We start from the raw sequence: 18788 nt of genomic DNA, 5'->3' as shown, positions 1-18788 counted from the left end.
TGTCCACCAACTTGGACCTCTACAAACCAACCCCTGACAGTCTTGATTCATATTTACTTCCAACATATGACCGACTGTGGATGGTTTGAATAACTTAATCATTCAGGAAGAGCGACTTAGTTATTCTGGAAGTCAAAACATGCAAAGTGAAACACAAGAATAAATGAATCAAATATGGTATCAAACCCTATGAATATAAATAAACACTTTTATTTATCACCATACTGATTACTCATTATTCATTGTTTCGGTTTTATCAACTTTATACTTGAATTAAAAACACTAGTTGTCCCATGCTCCAAGCATGTACACTATGTTTTTCTTAAACAATAGCTTTGCCATACACCAAGTATGCACTCTATGTTTGTCTATGATCCTTACTTTGTGAAATAAACCAATTGAACATAATTTCAATGATTCTAATTTCACACTCCCAAATCCTTATCGAAAAATGTGAGAATTTCAAATTCCTATCATTTACCGAAATCTGTTTAGATTTTAAACTTATATGCACTGACCCTCCTGTAATGAATATGTACAAAGTCACAGAGACTTGTCAACAGTCATTATAAGGTATTCCAGTGGAGATCAACTCCATGGAAACTAAGTCTCATATTCAAAGTACATTGCTTTGGACATGCTTCTTGCATTAAGTTTTCTAATCTTACATAGATAACTTCCACCTATGGAGACAACTCCATATTCTCATTTTGACTATCACTTCTGAACAAGAGATGCCTCCTTTCAGAATATGTCAATATGGTCCTTCCAAAATTAGCATTATACTTCCAACTGTCCCTGAGCAACCAATCTTTGGTAAACCTCAGATTGTCCTCGACAATTGCTTAAACATTTTAGTCATATCCAATTCTAGACCTTTTCCCTTCTTAATGCCTCTGGGCATTTGGAAAAATTTAGAAATGACAAATATTATAGCACATACAATCGATCCTGTACCCAAAGCAAATGGTACACGATTCATGATGTCTCACATAAAGACATGATTCTAGACCAGTCTTTTGCTACAATATTTTTATTTGCCATGTTTTCAAAATTTGACTATGAAGAGGGATGTCGTAATCATAATCGAATTTTGAGAACGTAATATATAGAATTTCCTTAAGTGGAACCAATCCAACATGAAATTCATATATATATTCTTGACTAAAGATGATTAAGGTCTCAATCTAAGCCGTTAGAACTGAAATGAAGTATATCCTCTCCCTTAATTATAGCAAAACAACTTTTTCAATCCCTGCAGCCTCACGAATTGAAACTTTTGTTTTCTATAATTAACATTGCTAACTTGCAACACTAACAATAATTATCATGCTCCCACTAACATGATGATTATTAGCATAACACTTATGATCCCACTAGCTTTGACATGTACTCAGAAATCAGCTGGACTTCTAAAAATCAATACTTTATTGACTTTCTTACCAAAGTTCAGATTTTTGATACGAGATGCTTTGATAAAACTTTATCAAAATCATACACCTTTCCTTAGATACTATGCATGTGTGTCTAAACAATTTCAGAACTACGAAAAGGGATGTCGTAATCATAGTCTCAATTGTTTAGACCTTTTTCCATCTGCTTCAAATCTACTTGGTGGAAGTGTTTCCTCACCATCATTTTCATGAATCGGAGAGAAACCTTATGACCCTTAGATTTTATGGTGTATGTGTTCTTATCCATGTGAATCGTCAAAACCATAGTCACAAGACAAGGATAATGACAAATCCAAACTCATATGGACTGAACTTATGTAATCTTAACTTCTTGCCACCTGGCAGTACAGGGCCTGCCATTGCTTCCAAGTTGTTATGCAACCAATTGAGAACTTTCAGAACTCCTATGCAAAGCCAACTTTAACTGGAATGGGCACAGAATATGTCAACATGATAGGTTATAAACCTCAAGTCGTGTGCTAGTGAAGAACCTCAGGTTTTATTCTTGATTAGTTCTTGAAATTCTTTTTAGGATCTTTAAGACTCCCACTATCCTCTTGACATATAAGACTATCTTGCCAAATATTCAAGAGATAGTGCGGATTCTTTATCAAGACAAACACTTCACACAATTGGCCTTAGTTGGTCTTTGTTTTATCCAAAACATCACAACTTACCAATTTCAAATGTACAAGAGTAGGACACATTTACTCTTACATTTGGCAAGTGTTTTAAACCTTTCTTTAAGATATGTCACTCAAGTTACAATCTTGGAGTATGACTCTAAGAATTGTTTTGGAACGAAGTATGACTCATCTTCCTGACCTAACCATTTCAACAATTCATGACTCCTCTTCTTAGTCATAAGAATGCACTAAGATGACCTTTAGAGGACTAATTGTGATATGATTTCTAAATCATTAAGATGATCACAAACATGATACTAAAGTACTCTCCCATCTTTTCAGATTTGAGAAACTTTTATCTTTCTGCCTAATTTGATTCTTCCCATTCGATCTGCCATACATTGAGATTTTTCCAATGTTTCAGAATTATAATTAAACTTGTAAGTATAACCATATTTACTAAACTTTAGTAAATCAAATAGTCTTAACGAGCTTTGTGGTGGACATGACCAGTGCACAAGAATGTGTACTCGATCCCTTTAGTCCTTCACTTGACTCACACATCCATGTGAACAAGTAATTAGTCTTGATTTTCCAATGCTTGAAAGTTCTCATTCATCATACTATTCAACTTGCATGATTCGAAGTTTCGGTCCAATTGAAACTCGGGCGATGAGGAACTTTCCTGATTTGGTAAATTTAGACACTACCACAAATGAAAGAATCAAGTCCATTTTCCAATATTGTTGTCAGTGGAATCATATAAGCAACAATTTTCCAAAAATTCCATTGTAAGGATACTTCAAATAAATAAATTAAACAATTTTCTTTTATTTTAAAACTTTGCGGAAAAACTTATCCTTACAATCCACATGGAAAATTGTTGTTATCTATTCCTTAGCAATATATCATAACTTCTTAAGAAACTGCTCAAAATTCTGATGCGATCGAAATCCACCTTCGCGATCAGAATCAGCATATACTTCCTTTAAGATTTCTCTCTATTCTTTGATTCTTAAAACATCAACATGTGACCCAGTCACATCATGTAATGAGGATCTCAGAATAGAACTTAACAGAGTTAGATAATGGGCTCTACCTGATGTAGAGTCAAACTTATTGACTTTAACATCCTTAGGTAAATTTGGAAGCTTTGCAATCAACGCCCCTTCCTTTGGCAAAATAAACATATGGACCCTTTGGTAATGGGACTATCTCAGACTTAGCCTTTCTCTTTACCATTTGGTCAACCGGGTTGACTATGGCCAATCCCTTTCCATTGGGAAGAGAATGCTTTTTCTGGATTTCCAGTGTCACCATTGTCACTGTCCATAAAGATTTTGGGAAGTTGATCTTCTAATCAAATTTTCTTTACTATCGTTCCAAATCATTGCTGATTCTGCAGCACCAAGCAAATAGATATGATCATTAAGGTTCATGTCATAGTCTGTTTCATAGTAGTCCCAAAGGAACTCACTACGTGACTTAGAAAGTGATTGAACATCCAACTTTCTCAAGACTTTGACACCCAACTCTCCCGGCTTGTCAATATGTGACTTCATCTCTAACATGTGATCACACATAGACCTTGCTTGCCATTAGGGCTTGAGTGACCTTGAACTTGTGGGTTAGGGAGAATAATTGGAGGAGGTGGAGGAAGAGAAGTATGACTTCCATGAGCCAAACTCAGGAAGTCATATTCATTAGGAAAGCTTGGTTTGGGAAGATCATTGTTGTCTAAACCAGACATCAACAATGGGAGAAATTCACGTAAAGTTGATTTAAGTCCTTAATATAACACCCAATATGATATATTAAGGCTAGGACCCAACAAACTATTTTATAACTTGGAAGAGGGATGCCGTAATCCAAGCTATAAAATATTTGAAGGTAGGTGAATGACGATTCACCAATTTCCACCAAGATAAACGAAATGTATTATTAGGTTTTAATTAGTTTTGAAACTCCTAGATTCTTTAGAGATTCATTGAACTTTTCAATGGCATGTTTCAATCTCGAGTGTGCCCTTCAGGTTTTGTGACTGGGATGCCGAGGATCACAAAACAAGGTGTGAAGTAACCATGCAAATATACTTGGTACCCTTAATATTTACCCCTCAATCGATGTGCCGGTTAACCACACACGCTCCAACAATACTATGATAAACATTAAGTTACCCTTTGCCTACCTTGTTAAGTCCAGGTTAGTGTGCCGGTTAACCACACACGCTCCACTAGCAGCTTAAACAAAGTGCAAAGTGTAATTTCATGGATTAGCACCTTATTCACATTTTCCTAAGTAACTAAGATTGGAAATTTATAAGTGTTTAGTTACTTAGTATTTATCATTATACTTATAATGAAGGGAGAATTATAGTCCTTGTCCTACCTGTTCGGCTAACGACCCTCCACCGGTCAAGGAAGCGGTGAGTGAGAGTGGACACCCATTAAACTGCCATTTTATAGGCAGTAACCTTATACCCCCCTTATAGACCGGCTTCGTGAATGAGGCCTACTAATGGTAAGACGACTTTATCTTATACATATCTATATAATTAAAATTATAATAATAGTATAAGGGTTGAAGTTTAAACTTTTAAAATTCTAAGGTCTAGTTTGGAATTAAAGTATACATGGGGGGTAACTTTACAAATTCCAAAACTTGAGGACAAGTTTTGAAACCTTTCAAAACTCTTGGATTTTTCATAACTTATGAGTTTAATTAAGGTTTAATGAAAAAAAAAATTCAAGTTCCATAACTTGAGGACAAGTTATGGAAGACAGTAAATCATTTAATGATGACATTAAAAATAGTGACTCTTCTATTTTCATAACCTATGAGACTTAATGACACTTTAAAAAAAAAACTCTTCACTTTCCATAACTTGAGGACAAGTTATCGAGTTCATAAAAACCATTAAGATCAAATATTCCAATTAACACAATAATCAAATAATTTTTCTATGATCTAGATTAAACTCATAAGTAAAGATAATTCACATCAACAATTTTCAAGAAATTAGATAATCATATAAACTAATACAAATCTTGAAACTTTGAAAATTATCCTTTGAAGACTCTTGGAATTCATAACCTAAAGAGTTAATAAATGAGACATTTCACATCCATAACTTATGGAAGTTTCAAAACTCTTAAGATCATAACTTTAAAAAAAAACTTTTGAGCTCCAAAATTTTATGACAAAATTTGTAACTCCTTAAAACCATTTAGATCAAACTTTTAAAACAAATAAAATAATCATATCATTCTATCTTTTAATAAATTGACCTAATTCAACTCTTGTAGTAAAGTGACTCAAATTTTATAAATAATTAGTTTTTCATAAAATCAAGTAATTATCATAAAATTTGACAAACTTCATGTTTTTTTTTTCTTTTTTTTTTCCTTCAACTTGAAAAAAAAATACATTTGCATCAAATATAATAGAAAATTACCCATGGCTCTGATACCACTGTTGGGTTTTAGTATACTACAACATCCTATGGTGCACATACAACCCTAAATACCTTGGATCTATGTTTTCTCTATTATACATGCAAATGGTTTCCAAGGCATTAAACCTATAACTAGCATGCATTTGACATAAACCATATAATATACTAGTTAGGGAAACGTACCTTTTATGTGGCTTGAAGTCTTGATGTATTTGGCCTTAAGAGCTTAGCACCAATAGTATGAAATGCCTCAAATGGAATCACAACACACCTAGGATAAAGGTGGCTCTTGAGAGAGAATTTCATGCACCAAAACACCTCCATATTTCTCTAAGAAAAGAAGTGGTGATTTTGGCTATGGAGTAACCTATTTATATGAAGGATTCCAAGGGTCATGGGTATAACCCATAATCCAAACCCATGGGTTTTATGATCCATGGTTCATGTGGCCCAACTCTTTATGTATCCATACATAAACTTGGTCCAACATGGATCATAAGCCCAACACATATAAATATAACTAATTATCATAATTAGTCCCCATAGATTTAATTTGTCTCTTTTGATCACTAAATTAATTCCAAATTAATTCTTGAACGATACTAATTAAAACATATGATTTCATATTAATATATTATAACTTATAATATATTAATAAACCATAAATAACCTTCTCTCAAAAGTCCATCCTAACAAATTGTCCTGATGATATGCAACCCAAATGGACCATGCTACTCTCGGGTCAAGTACATACCAATAATAGTTATGGGCTTAGACATCTAATCCAACAGGCAGCTGGGAAGGAAACCCTATTATTTCAGGTGTTGCACTCTATTTAAAGGCCTTAAGTCCCTTTGGTTGGCCTCCTTATCAGCCTCCATTGTTATAAAAACCCTAAAATGATTTGTTGCCTCCATTGTCAAGCATTTGAGCCTTGGATGGAAGCTTGGTGTTCATTTTATGCATTGTGAAGGAGTTAGAAGATCTTGAAGTTTCTAAGCTTGGAGAATGAAGTCTTGGATCCAGAACCACTACCCATTTTGCAAGGAGTTTGAGGTATCAAGTTCTTATCTTGATTGCTAGATGCTTAGATCTCTTTTTTGGGTTAAATTGTTATGTTTTAGACATGGGTTGGATGGATGTTGGGATTAGGACGTCCCAAAGCCTTATTCTTCCAGATCTGGGATTTACATGGACTCCTTCGGCAAAAAGGTGAAAGCTTTATAAGATTCTAAGTCTCATGTATGAAATAAGTCCCATATTAAGCCCTTCTTAAGCATTTTAGCTTATCCTAGGCACGCATGAACGTAAAGTTGGCAACTTTACATCGTCTTCCAGCTTTAGGATGTCAGATTTGCATTTTGGGGTTTTGTATTTGAATATTAAGTGCTTAATGGTTAAGCCCTCACTCTTTTAAGTCTAGGGTTTGGGTTTTGGACCCATTTCGATGGTTCCTTGGGGTAAAGTTGGAAACTTTACCCTTCTAGATCTCATTCTGGTCGAGATCTGAGCTTTGGAGCTCTTGGATTCGATGAAGGCAGCTTAATGTATTAAGCTATTGGGTTTTAGGCGAACACGACATGTTTGTTGGTCAACGTTGTGTGTTGGCTTGGTTATTCCCGATTCGAAGTTGATGGGGAAACATGATATGTTCAAGGACAACACGGCATGTTAGGTCAACATGGATTGTTGACCTTGACTTTTGACTTTTGTCTTTCGCCAAGTATATGCCCTAAGGGGTACTTGAGGTAATCTGAAATGTAACTAAGGAAATTAATGGGCTTAGGATATGGCCCATATGGGGTTGGGCCCAATTTGGAAAATTGGGCCATTAGTGGGCCTTTGTGGATCTTTTGGTTTTGGGCTTCCGTTTGGTTTATATTGGGTCAGGGGTAAAATGGTCATTTTACCCCAAGTATGGATGGTGGGCCTTAGAATGGAACCCAATTGCTAGTTGTGTATTATTTTGATTCGATAGCTTGGAGGTGTCGTCAGGGTAGCAACTAGGGATTTTTTCATAGAGCTTCTGCATTCGAGGTCAGTCTCCTCACTGTTCTATGGGTCGAAGGCACCAATGTCGGCCTATTTGGTTATGTGTTATAGGAAGACCCGGGGTCACCCTTGGCAATTTGTATGAAATACCAGGAGGCGGCTCCTAGCAATCTGTATGCAAGACTAGAGTCTGAACTTTAGCAATTATTAGTTGAGTAGCTATAGATTGTATGCTAGTTGTCTTTGTGATTCTTTCATGGAAGACCAAGAGGTGGATTTTGGCACTTATCTGTAAGACCTAGGGTTTGGGCCCCCGGCCTGGCAAGGAAGACCACGAGCTGGCTCGTGGCATAATGGCAAGACTATGGTTGACACATAGCACTTTTATTGATGGATTTTATATGAATGTTATGTATTGATTGTATGATATGTATGGTATTTGGGGAACTCACTAAGCTTTGTGCTTACAGTTTGTGGTTTATTATTTTAGGTACCTCCAGTTCGATGGGTAAGGGCCCAACTTAATTGCAGTGCACACACACCTATGTTTTTCGGCAACTTATGATTTTGGGAGTTACTCTGATAATGGTTTTAATTTGGAATATATTAATGTTTGGATAAATGTAAATTGATGTTGGAATTTATATATTAAAAATCAAATTTTTACCCTTGATTTTCGGTATGTTACAATATGTATTGTATGTGTACAGTGGGCGGGGCCCAAATGTCAGGCAGTGCTCGAAATGACTGCATCACACACACCGTGTAGTTTCGCTTTTGTGATTTACTCTGATTGATATGATGTTGATGCACTTATTTTCACTTGTAATGTATTGATGATGTTTCTGGAATACTGTACAATTTAAATTAAAAATGAAATTTTTGCGTCATATTTTTAGGACGTTATAGTACTGGTCAAAGTCAACTGAGTCAACCCAGCCGAGTCAACTCAGATGAGTCAACATAGAGTGCGTACGCGGGGAGCACTCCAAATGTACACAGGGCGTACTCGAGCATTGATCACCATCGGGGTTGTTGACCACGTACGCGCTGCGTACTCAAATTACACAGGGCGTACGCCCAGTCTTTCCAAAACTTATTAAGAGCTTAATGCCTTAAACTCTTCCATCCAATTTTCAGATCCAAGGACAAATCATCCTCAAGTGTCATAAAGTTTCCAACTTTATGACTTTTCACGTCCATTAGGTGCAAAACCACCCATCAAGACCCTATATTTATGACTCCAAACCCTTCCAAAGGTCTAAAAGAATGACTTATTGGTTCAATAACATGTTATGCTCATGAAACACCACATTTGGGAAAAAAAGTACCGAAAACCCAGCCGAAAACAAGATCTAAATGAAACGTTACCAAGTTCAGGACTTTATACCTCCAAGTGATGCCAAATGAGGGTGTGTTTCTGGATCTAAAGTGCTTCACTCCTCAAGATGGTCTCTACTTCCTTCATTCTTCTTAAAAGGCACAAACACACATACACACACACAAGCTTAGAAATGCTTCACAAGGTGGATTAGGGTTGCAAGGTTGTTTGAAAGGATGGAGGCTGATGGAAGGAGCCAAGGTTAGGAGTTAATGATGGAAGGAGGAAAGGGTTTGGGACTTCACCGCGTACGCCCCTTCGTACACAAATCGTACGCTGAACGTACTGGCTCCGCCCCAAGAATCCAAAAGTGGCTCAAACAGCCCCCCCCCATCCATAAGTCTTACAACACAAGGACCAAAATGAAATAAATCTCCATATAAGGGCCAAAGATGAAAGTACCTCAAAAACGATGTTACAACTATACACTAGATTAAGACAACAATATCATTCAAAAATTATTCTAAGTGTACATGCACCGTAGGATCTACGTTTTACTATTATAGAATCATACTTTTAAAACTAAGCTAACAAAGTAAAGATAGGGAATCAAATACTAACCTTTGACAAATCAAATTATCACTTGTTGATTGATCTCCGTGTTGCTTCTTGGAAAGACTAGTACCCAAAGTAGAGTACCTCTAATGGTTCACACCCAAAACTATAAAAACTAAATGAGATAGATGAGAGAGAGGCGATGCACAAAATGTTGGATTAGGTGTCTAAGTTAATAACTATTTCTGGAATGTACTTGACCCGATTAGCATGGTCCATTTGGGTTGCATGGCATCATGCATTTGGATAGACTAAAAAGAGAGAAATAACACTTAAGGTTTATTAATATATTATAAGTTCTAATATATTAATAATATTATTTAATTAGTATTGATCAAGAATTAATTTGGAATTAATTAAGTGATCAAAAGAAGACTAATTAAATATATGCGTTTATTGTGTAAATCATCCATACTTGTATAGTGGGCTAATGCTACATGGATTATCAAGTTAGGCTAAAACCCATAGGATGCTCCATAGATGCTCTATGGTGGTTATAGAACCCATGGGTCATGGAAATGAAAATTCATGACAATTAGGGTTTACATGGTGTAACCCTAATTGTAACACACTATATAAACATCACTTTGTTCACCAAAATCGGCCACTAAGCATACAAGTGAGGGCTAGCCGATTTCAAGAAGTGTACCATTTTTATCTAAGTCATTCCAAGTGCATTTGGTGTTGTGTGAGACATTTGAGGCATTGCACTTGAGGTGTTAGGCTCACAAGGTTATCAAGGAATGCAAACTACTACAAAGTATGATTTCTTACTATCCTTTATGATTAAAAGTACCCCATGTATGCTAGATAGGTTATGAACCTTGGAAATTCAATTTTGCATGTATCATAGATAAAACATAGATCCAAGGTTTCTAGGGTTGCATGTACACCATAGGAGTGTTAGAATGCTCAAAATCCTTCAGTGGTATCAGAGCCTAGGCTTGTTTGTTTGATACTTGATGCAAAATTGTGAAAAAACTCAGTTTTTCTGCATTCTGTAGCATGAACTCACCGAGTCCATGGGGGGACTTGACGAGTCCATGAGTAAAATCACCCTACTCGTCGAGTAGGTTCATGCACTCGACGAGTAGGAGCCACAGAATGTTGTTTTTCGAGTTTGGCTGCTGGAAATGGACTAGAAACTTTACCCTAAACTGTTTTGGTGTTATAAAACTTGTTTTAGATGGTGTAATGGTTATGCTAATCCATTTTCAATAGCTATTATCAAAATTTCAAGTTTTATATGGTTAATTTTATGATTCTTAAAATTGTTGATATGCATGTTCATGAACTTATGAGTTTAAAAAATCATAGGAATTATTTGTAACTTGCTTGTTAGTTTAATTCTTGATCATTATGTGTTTTAATGGAATCCATCATTTGTCCTCAAGTTATGGATTACCAAAAGTCACACTTTTAAAGACCATTAAAGAAACACATAGGTTACATAAAATGAAAAGTCACTCATTTTATTAAACCATTAACTCATAAGTTATGAAATGAAAAGTTTTGTAAAGTTACAAAACTTGCCCTCAAGTTTTGGAACATGTAAAGTCACTTTAAAAACTTTAAGTTCCAGCCCCTAGAATTTTAAAAGTTAAAATTCAACCCTTATACTTTATAATATTATAAGTTTAATAATAATTATATATGTATAAGAACAAAGTCATTTTACCGTTGGTAGGCCTCATTCACGAAGTCGGTCTATAAGGTTGTTGCCTATAAAATGGCAGCTTAATGGGTGTCCACTCTCACCCACCGCTTCCTTGATCGGTGGAGGGTCGTTAGCCGAACGGGTAAGACAAGTACTTTAAATCTTCATTAAAAGTATGATGAATATAAAGTAACTAAATGTTTTTTTATAAATTCCCAATCTTAGTTACTGTAGGAAAATGGGAATAAGGTGCTAACCCATGAAATTATACTTTGCACTTTGATTAAGTCGTTAGTGGAGCGTGTGTGGTTAACCGGCACACTAACCTGGACTTAACAAGGTAGGAAAAGGGTAACTTAATATTTATCATAGTATCGGTCGAGCGCGTGTGGTTAACCGGCACATCGATTGAGGGGTAAATATTAAGGGTACCAAGTAATTTGCATGGTTACTTCACACCTTGTTTTGTGATCCTCGGCATCCCAGTCACAAAACCTGAAGGGCACACTCGAGATTGAAACATGCCATTGAAAAGTTCAATGAATATCAAAGAATCTAGGAGTTTCACAAACCAATTAAAACCTAATAATTTATTTCGTTTTTCATGGTGGAAATTGGTGAATCGTCATTCACCTACCTTCAAATATTTTATAGCTTGGATTACCGCATCCCTCTTCTAAGTTATAAAATATTGTGTTGGGTCCTAGCCTTAATATTACATTTGGGAGTTTTATTAAGGACTAATTTTATATCTAATCTAAACTTGTCTTTCTTCTTTTCAGATGTCTTCCAACAATGTTGTTTCTGACTCAAACCCTACCGGCTCCTTCTCTCTCATGAACCTTTGTGGGAGAGTCATCTTTGATGGATCCAACTTTATGGATTGGATCAGGAACATCAGGATGGTCACTCGGTATGAGAACAAAGAATATGTTCTCGACAAGGAGCTTAAGGTACCCGAGCCGTCTGCTACTCCTGAGGTGATCGTTGAATATCTGGTACATGAAAGAGATGCTAGCAAAGTGGCATGCATCATGTTGGCTACTATGACAGCCGAGCTCCAAAAGTCCTATGAGGACTACTATCCTTTTGAGATGCACCGGGATTTTATGGACCGCTAACATCAGAGTGCTCGTCAAGAGCGATATGAAATCATCTCCTCCATGATAACAACCCGGATGAAGGATGGTGAACCTATCACGGGACACATGTAGAAAAATGCAAAGGTATGTGGACCGTTTGCTGAAACTGAATGTAAACTTCCCCGAGGAGTTGGCAACAGATATCATTTTGCACTCCTTACCCTAGTGTTATGATCAATTCTGCATGACATACCACATGAACAAGGAGGAAGTTACCCTCAACAAGCTTCAAGGACTCTTGAAGACCGCCGAAAGTGGTCTTAAGGGTAAATCGGTTGTTACCACTCCTACTCCAAACTCCGCCCCTGTCTTGGCAATCGGGAAAGGTAGAGGAAAGAAGAGGAAGAACCCTTCGAAGGGTACCAAGGGAAAGTCCCTTGATGGCTCCTCTTCAAGTGGAACCAAGAAAGGTTTCGTCACTCCTTCTTCTGACCCAAAAGAGGCTGAATGCTTCTATTGCCATGAAAAGTCGCACTGGAAGCGAAACTGCCCAAAGTACCAGCAAGATGTGAAGGATGGGAAAGTTAAACCCAACCATGCAGGTATTTACACTATATTGTCTAATAACTCACCCCATTCTAATTCTTGGGTCCTTGATACCGGTTGTGGTATTCATATTTGTTCTGATTTGCAGGGACTAAGAAGAAGTGAGAATGTGGAGCATGGGAAGATAAACTTGATCATGGGGAATAGGAAAGCTTCACATGTCACCAAGATTGGAGTTTATTCTTTGTTGCTAAGTAGTGGGTTTACATTAGATTTGAATAAATGTTGTTACTCGCCTGAAATGGCAAGAAATATTATTTCCTTTCATGCTTTGTACAAACAAGGTTTTACCTTTTCGTTTGATAATGAATGTGGTAGTATTAATGCTTTATTTAATAATGTTCTTTATTTTAAAGCATTACCTTCTGATTGTGTGTATGAAACTGTGTCGGTTGTAGATAACCTAGGAAATAATGTATTGTGTATCGATTCATACACTAGCTTGGATAAAGCATCTTTATGGCATTGTCGTCTTGGACATGTAAGCAAGAAATGCATAGGCCAACTCCAAAAGGATGGAGTCTTGGAGTCGTTTGACCTAAAGTCAGATGATAGTTATGAATCTTGTTTGCTTGGGAAAATGACAAAGTCACCCTTCACTGGTACTTGTGCTAGGGGTGAAGGTTTGTTGTGCCTCATACACACTGATGTCTGTGGACCCTTCAGAACCACCACAAGTGATGCTAACCGCTTAAATGTGACTTTTACTAATGATTTTAGTAGATATGGATATGTCTACTTAATCAAGCATAAGTCATAGACCTTTGAAAGATTCAAAGAGTTCAAGCAGGAAGTGGAGAATCAGTTGGGCAGGAACATTAAGATACTTCAATCCGGTCGAGGTGATGAGTATCTTAGTACAGAGTTCCTTGACTATCTTAAGGAATGTGGGATTGTCTCATAATTGACACCTCCCAGGACACCACAGCTGAATGGTGTGGCTGGGAGGCGCAATCGAACCTTGTTGGATATGGTTTGTTCCATGATGAGTCGAGATTTGCTACCAATCCCATTCCGGGGGTATGCCTTAGAGACTGCCACCCATATCCTTAATCTAGTCCCTACAAAGAAGGTTGCCAAAAGACCTCATGAGATGTGGACCGGAAAAGTTCCCAATCTGGACCACATCAACATTTGGGGTTGCGAGGCTTTTGTGAGGCGTGAGTCTCACAATAAGCTCGAACCTCGAAGTGAGAGGTGTATTTTCATCGGCAACCCACAGAGAACCTTTGGTTACCTCTTCTACAGACCCAATGATAATGTGGTCTTTGTAGCAAGGAGGGGAGTCTTTCGCGAGAGAGAATTCATGAGCCAATGAAAACAGTGGGAGGCAAATTGACCTTGAAGAAATTCAAGAGTCAAGTGGTGAAGGAACCTCAAACCCTAGCAGTCAACCTGAGGAGGAAACTCCTGTTGATCCGACAGAAGACTTTGTACCTCTGAGGCGTTTCACGAGAGTTAGGAATGCACCTGAGCATTACTATGGTTTCCATATTAATGCGGAAGGTGATACACTTATCAGTGATAGCACACTGGTGAGTTTGGATGAACCTAACAGCTACACAGAAGCCATGGCAGGCCCTGAGGCTGGTAAATGGAAAGAGGCTATGGACAGCGAGATACAATCCATGTATGACAAACAAGTTTGGAACTTGGTTGACAATGTACCAGGTCGCAAGACAGTCGGGTGCAAATGGATCTTCAAGAAGAAGACCGACATGGATGGTAGTGTGGACACTTATAAGGCCCGACTGGTTGCAAAGGGCTTTTCTCAAACTCTGGAGTTGATTATGATGAGACCTTTTCACCAGTAGAGAAGATTAAGTCTATTAGGGTTATGTTAGCCACTGCTGCATTTCATGATTATGAAATATGGCAAATGGATGTCAAAACCGCTTTCCTTAATGGAAAGTTGGCTGAGGAGGTTTACATGAGTCATCCAGAGGGTTTTGTCAGTACACAGTACCCTAATAGAGTGTGTAAGCTTGAGAAATCCATTTATGGATTGAAACAAGCTCCTCGCAGATGGAATCTTTGTTTCGATGAGAAAGTCAAAGAGTTTGGCTTTTCAAGGAGTGAAGGTGAGTCCTGTGTATATGTCAAGGCTAGTGGTAGTATAGTCAGCTTTTTGGTTTTGTATGTGGATGACATACTACTCATAGGAAATGACATCCCAACTCTACAGGAAGTGAAGTCCTGGCTTGGGAAGTGTTTTGCTATGAAGGACCTTGGAGAAGTTGCCTATATCCTAGGGATAAGGATTTTGAGAGACCGGAGTAAAAGACTAACTGGACTTAGTCAGGGTACCTACTTGGATAAGGTGTTGAATAGGTTCAGCATGCAGAATTCCAAGAAAGGAGAGTTATCGATCCAGAGTAACGCCAGATTGAGTAAAACACAGAGTCCGAGTACAGAGGCTGAGATAGTTGAGATGAGTCGAGTACCTTATGCTTCCGATGTAGGCTCGATCATGTATGATATGACTTGTACTCGACTTGATGTGGCCTTTGCATTGAGCATGGTCAGCAAATATCAGGGGAACCCTGGCAAGGCACACTGGGTTGCAGTAAAGAACATTCTCAAGTACCTGCGGAGGACTAAGGACTGGGTCCTTAACCTCGGTGGGAGTGATGACTTGAGAGTATTGGGGTATAGTGATGCTAGCTTTCAGACTGATAGGGATAATTTCCGCTCTCAGTCAGACTGGGTCTTTACCTTAAACGGAGGAGCAATTTCTTGGAAAAGTTCCAAGCAAGAGACAGTGGCTGATTCAACTTGCGAATCAGAGTATATAGCGGCAAGCGAGGCAACGAAGGAGGATATATGGCTAAAGAACTTCATTGGAGTCCTTGGAGTTGTACCAGCTATAAAGGAGCCTATCGAGATTTTCTGTGATAGTGAAAGTGCAGTTGCCTTAGCAAAGGAACCAAGGGATAACAGAAAATCCAGACACATCGACAGAAAATATCATTTCATCAGACATCGAATAGAAGAAGGACTCCTCGTGGCAAAGAGGGTATCACCGGATGAGAACCCGGCAGATCCCCTCACGAAGGGACTGGGCAGGGTTAAGCATCTCCAGCATGCAAGGTGCATAGGGCTGAAGGATGATATTAGTTTTAGTAGTTAGATAGCTTTGAAATGTGTAAAGTGTAATTGACATTTGATGATGAATAAAAGGTGTATTTATTTATGAGTAAAGTGTTGCTATCTTTTGTCAATCGTTTACTATCGTTTCATTTTGCATGTTTTGACTTCCAGAATAATTATGTTATCGTAATTTCATGTTATTCAAATTCTCCACAGTCGGTCATATGTTGGAAGTAGATATGAATCAAGACTGTCATGGGTTGGCTTGTAGAGGTCTAAGATGTTGGACATAAGTGGTGGTACAACACTCATGAGTGCTCATAAGTTCTGAGTATTGGATTCAACCCACGCTCGCTGGTATCACTTCATGAATTTTCTTGAGTGATTGCGAGACGGTAATATCATATAAGTCTTCAAACCTAGAGATATGACTTGTTGCCTATGAGTTGGTTATGCATTGATTGTACGAAAACTCATTGGTAACTCAATGTTATAAAACGTGCCTTTGTGTATGATTCAACAAGTAGTAGAACAAGCCTATGAGTCGAAGTTTATCTGTTCCTTCTTGGATTAGAAGCGATATCTGGGCCCCTCGATGATTTTGTGTTGACCCATGTACCGGGCCCGGTCAGAACTAAGTTGATGTGCTCAATTAAGTTCTATGTCAAACAAATCGGAAATCAAGAAACAAACAGCTGGACAATAAGTAAGACATTGTTCCATGTATTTGTCCGGCTGATATCTAGAACAGAGGATTATATGATCACTTATCTTAAATGGCGTATCATCATCATCTCAGTTCCGCGAGACCTTGAAAGAGCTACAATTGCTGATCGGTTCCTGAAGTCATTCTTGCAGTTATAGATATTAGAATTATCCAAGTGGGAGACTGTTCGATAAGGTGTCTAAGTTCATAACTATTTCTAGAATGTACTTGACCCGATTAGCATGGTCCATTTGGGTTGCATGGCATCATGGATTTTGATAGACTAAAAAGAGAGAAATAACACTTAAGGTTTATTAATATATTATAAGTTCTAATATATTAATAATATTATTTAATTAGTATTGATCAAGAATTAATTTGGAATTAATTAAGTGATCAAAAGAAGAATAATTAAATATATGGGTTGATTGTGTAAATCATCCATACTTGTATAGTGGGCTAATGCTCCATGGATTATCAAGTTGGGCTAAAACCCATAGGATGCTCCATGGTGGTTATAGAACCCATGGGTCATGGAAATGAAAAGTCATGACAATTAGGGTTTACATGGTGTAACCCTAATTGTAACACACTATATAAGCATCACTTTGTTCACCAAAATCGGCCACTAAGCATACAAGTGAGGCCTAGCCGATTTCAAGAAGTGTACCATTTCTCTCTAAGTCATTCCAAGTGCATTTGGTGTTGTGTGAGACATTTGTGGCATCGCACTTGAGGTGCTAGGCTCACAAGGTTATCAAGGAATCCAAACTACTACAAGGTATGATTTCTTACTATCCTTTATGATTAAAAGTACCCCATGTATGCTAGATAGGTTATGAACCTTGGAAAATCAATTTTGCATGTATCATAGATAAAACATTGATCCAAGGTTTCTAGGGTTGCATGTACACCATAGGAGTGTTAGAATGCTCAAAGCCCTTCACAAAATTCTCAGCCTTTCAGGATAACCCCATGGCCCCATGGCCCTTTTATATAGTTATGGTCGTAACAGGATAACCCTTATTTGAATAAATTAAATAATCAAATTTTTTCTCGATTCAAATCACTGTTTTATCTATTACTTGAAACATCCCAAAAATAATGACGTAAATTTTTGTTTTTAGATTAATAAATTGTTAATACATATCATTTCCGTAAAACCAAGGTAATCAGGATTTAGCAAAACATCATCGAATCAGAGTAAATCACATAATGCAGAAACATGTGGTGTGTGCTCTGCAATCATCCCAAGCTCTTATTTGAAAACCGAAGTACCTGAAACATGAACTGAAAACTGTAAGCACAAAGCTTAGTGAGTTCCCCAGAATACCACATACCAGACATATCAACATATACTAGGCTCCGCCCGTCATCGGAGCCCATCTAGCATCGGCCCCCGCCCGACATCGGGCCTTGCCTGGTATCAAACCCCGTTCGGTATACATATCTGTCAGTCATCAGGCTCCGCCTGGCATTGCGCCCCGCCCGGTATAAACATATAAAAGTACGAATATATATAAACATATAAACATATAAACACATAACACATGCCATAATCACAGAGATAAATAGCATACAGACTAGCCTTCGGGCCCGCCCGGCATCGAGTCGTACCCGGTACTTATAAAAACACATACAGATAACAAGCATACATTATACTCATCAAGCCCTGCCTGGTATCGAGCCCTGCTCGGTAAACATGAAACACATAACACATGCAAGAGCCACGCAGACAACAAGCATACTAAGAATAACAAACTATGGGCCGACATTGGTGCCTTCAACCCGTTAAATATAGTGAGGATACTCACCCCACACTGTTGAGTCATATAGATAATCCCTGGTTGCTGGCTGACAGATCCCCGAACTGTCAATATCAAAGCACCACCCAATCAACAATTGGGTTCCAATCCATAACCATAAATCCATACTTGGGGTTAAAAGACCATTTTACCCCTAACCTAGCTTAGTCCAACACTAAGGCCCAACTCACAATCTGAAAGGCCAAAAAGCCAAATAATCAACCAAGGCCCGAATATGGCCCAATTTTCCAAAATAGTCCCAAACCCCGTACACGGGCCTTACCCTAAAAACCAACCATTTTTCTTAGTCCAAAACACTTGTAGTCAGATGACCCATTAAGAAAACAAACACCCAGGCCCAAAAAAATCCCAAACTCGAA

This window comes from Lactuca virosa, chromosome 1 (assembly GCF_052849685.1).
Source record: "Lactuca virosa cultivar CGN04683 chromosome 1, Lactuca_virosa_CGN04683_v6, whole genome shotgun sequence".
Classification (NCBI taxonomy): Eukaryota; Viridiplantae; Streptophyta; class Magnoliopsida; order Asterales; family Asteraceae; genus Lactuca; species Lactuca virosa.
This window is presented reverse-complemented; position numbering follows the sequence as displayed.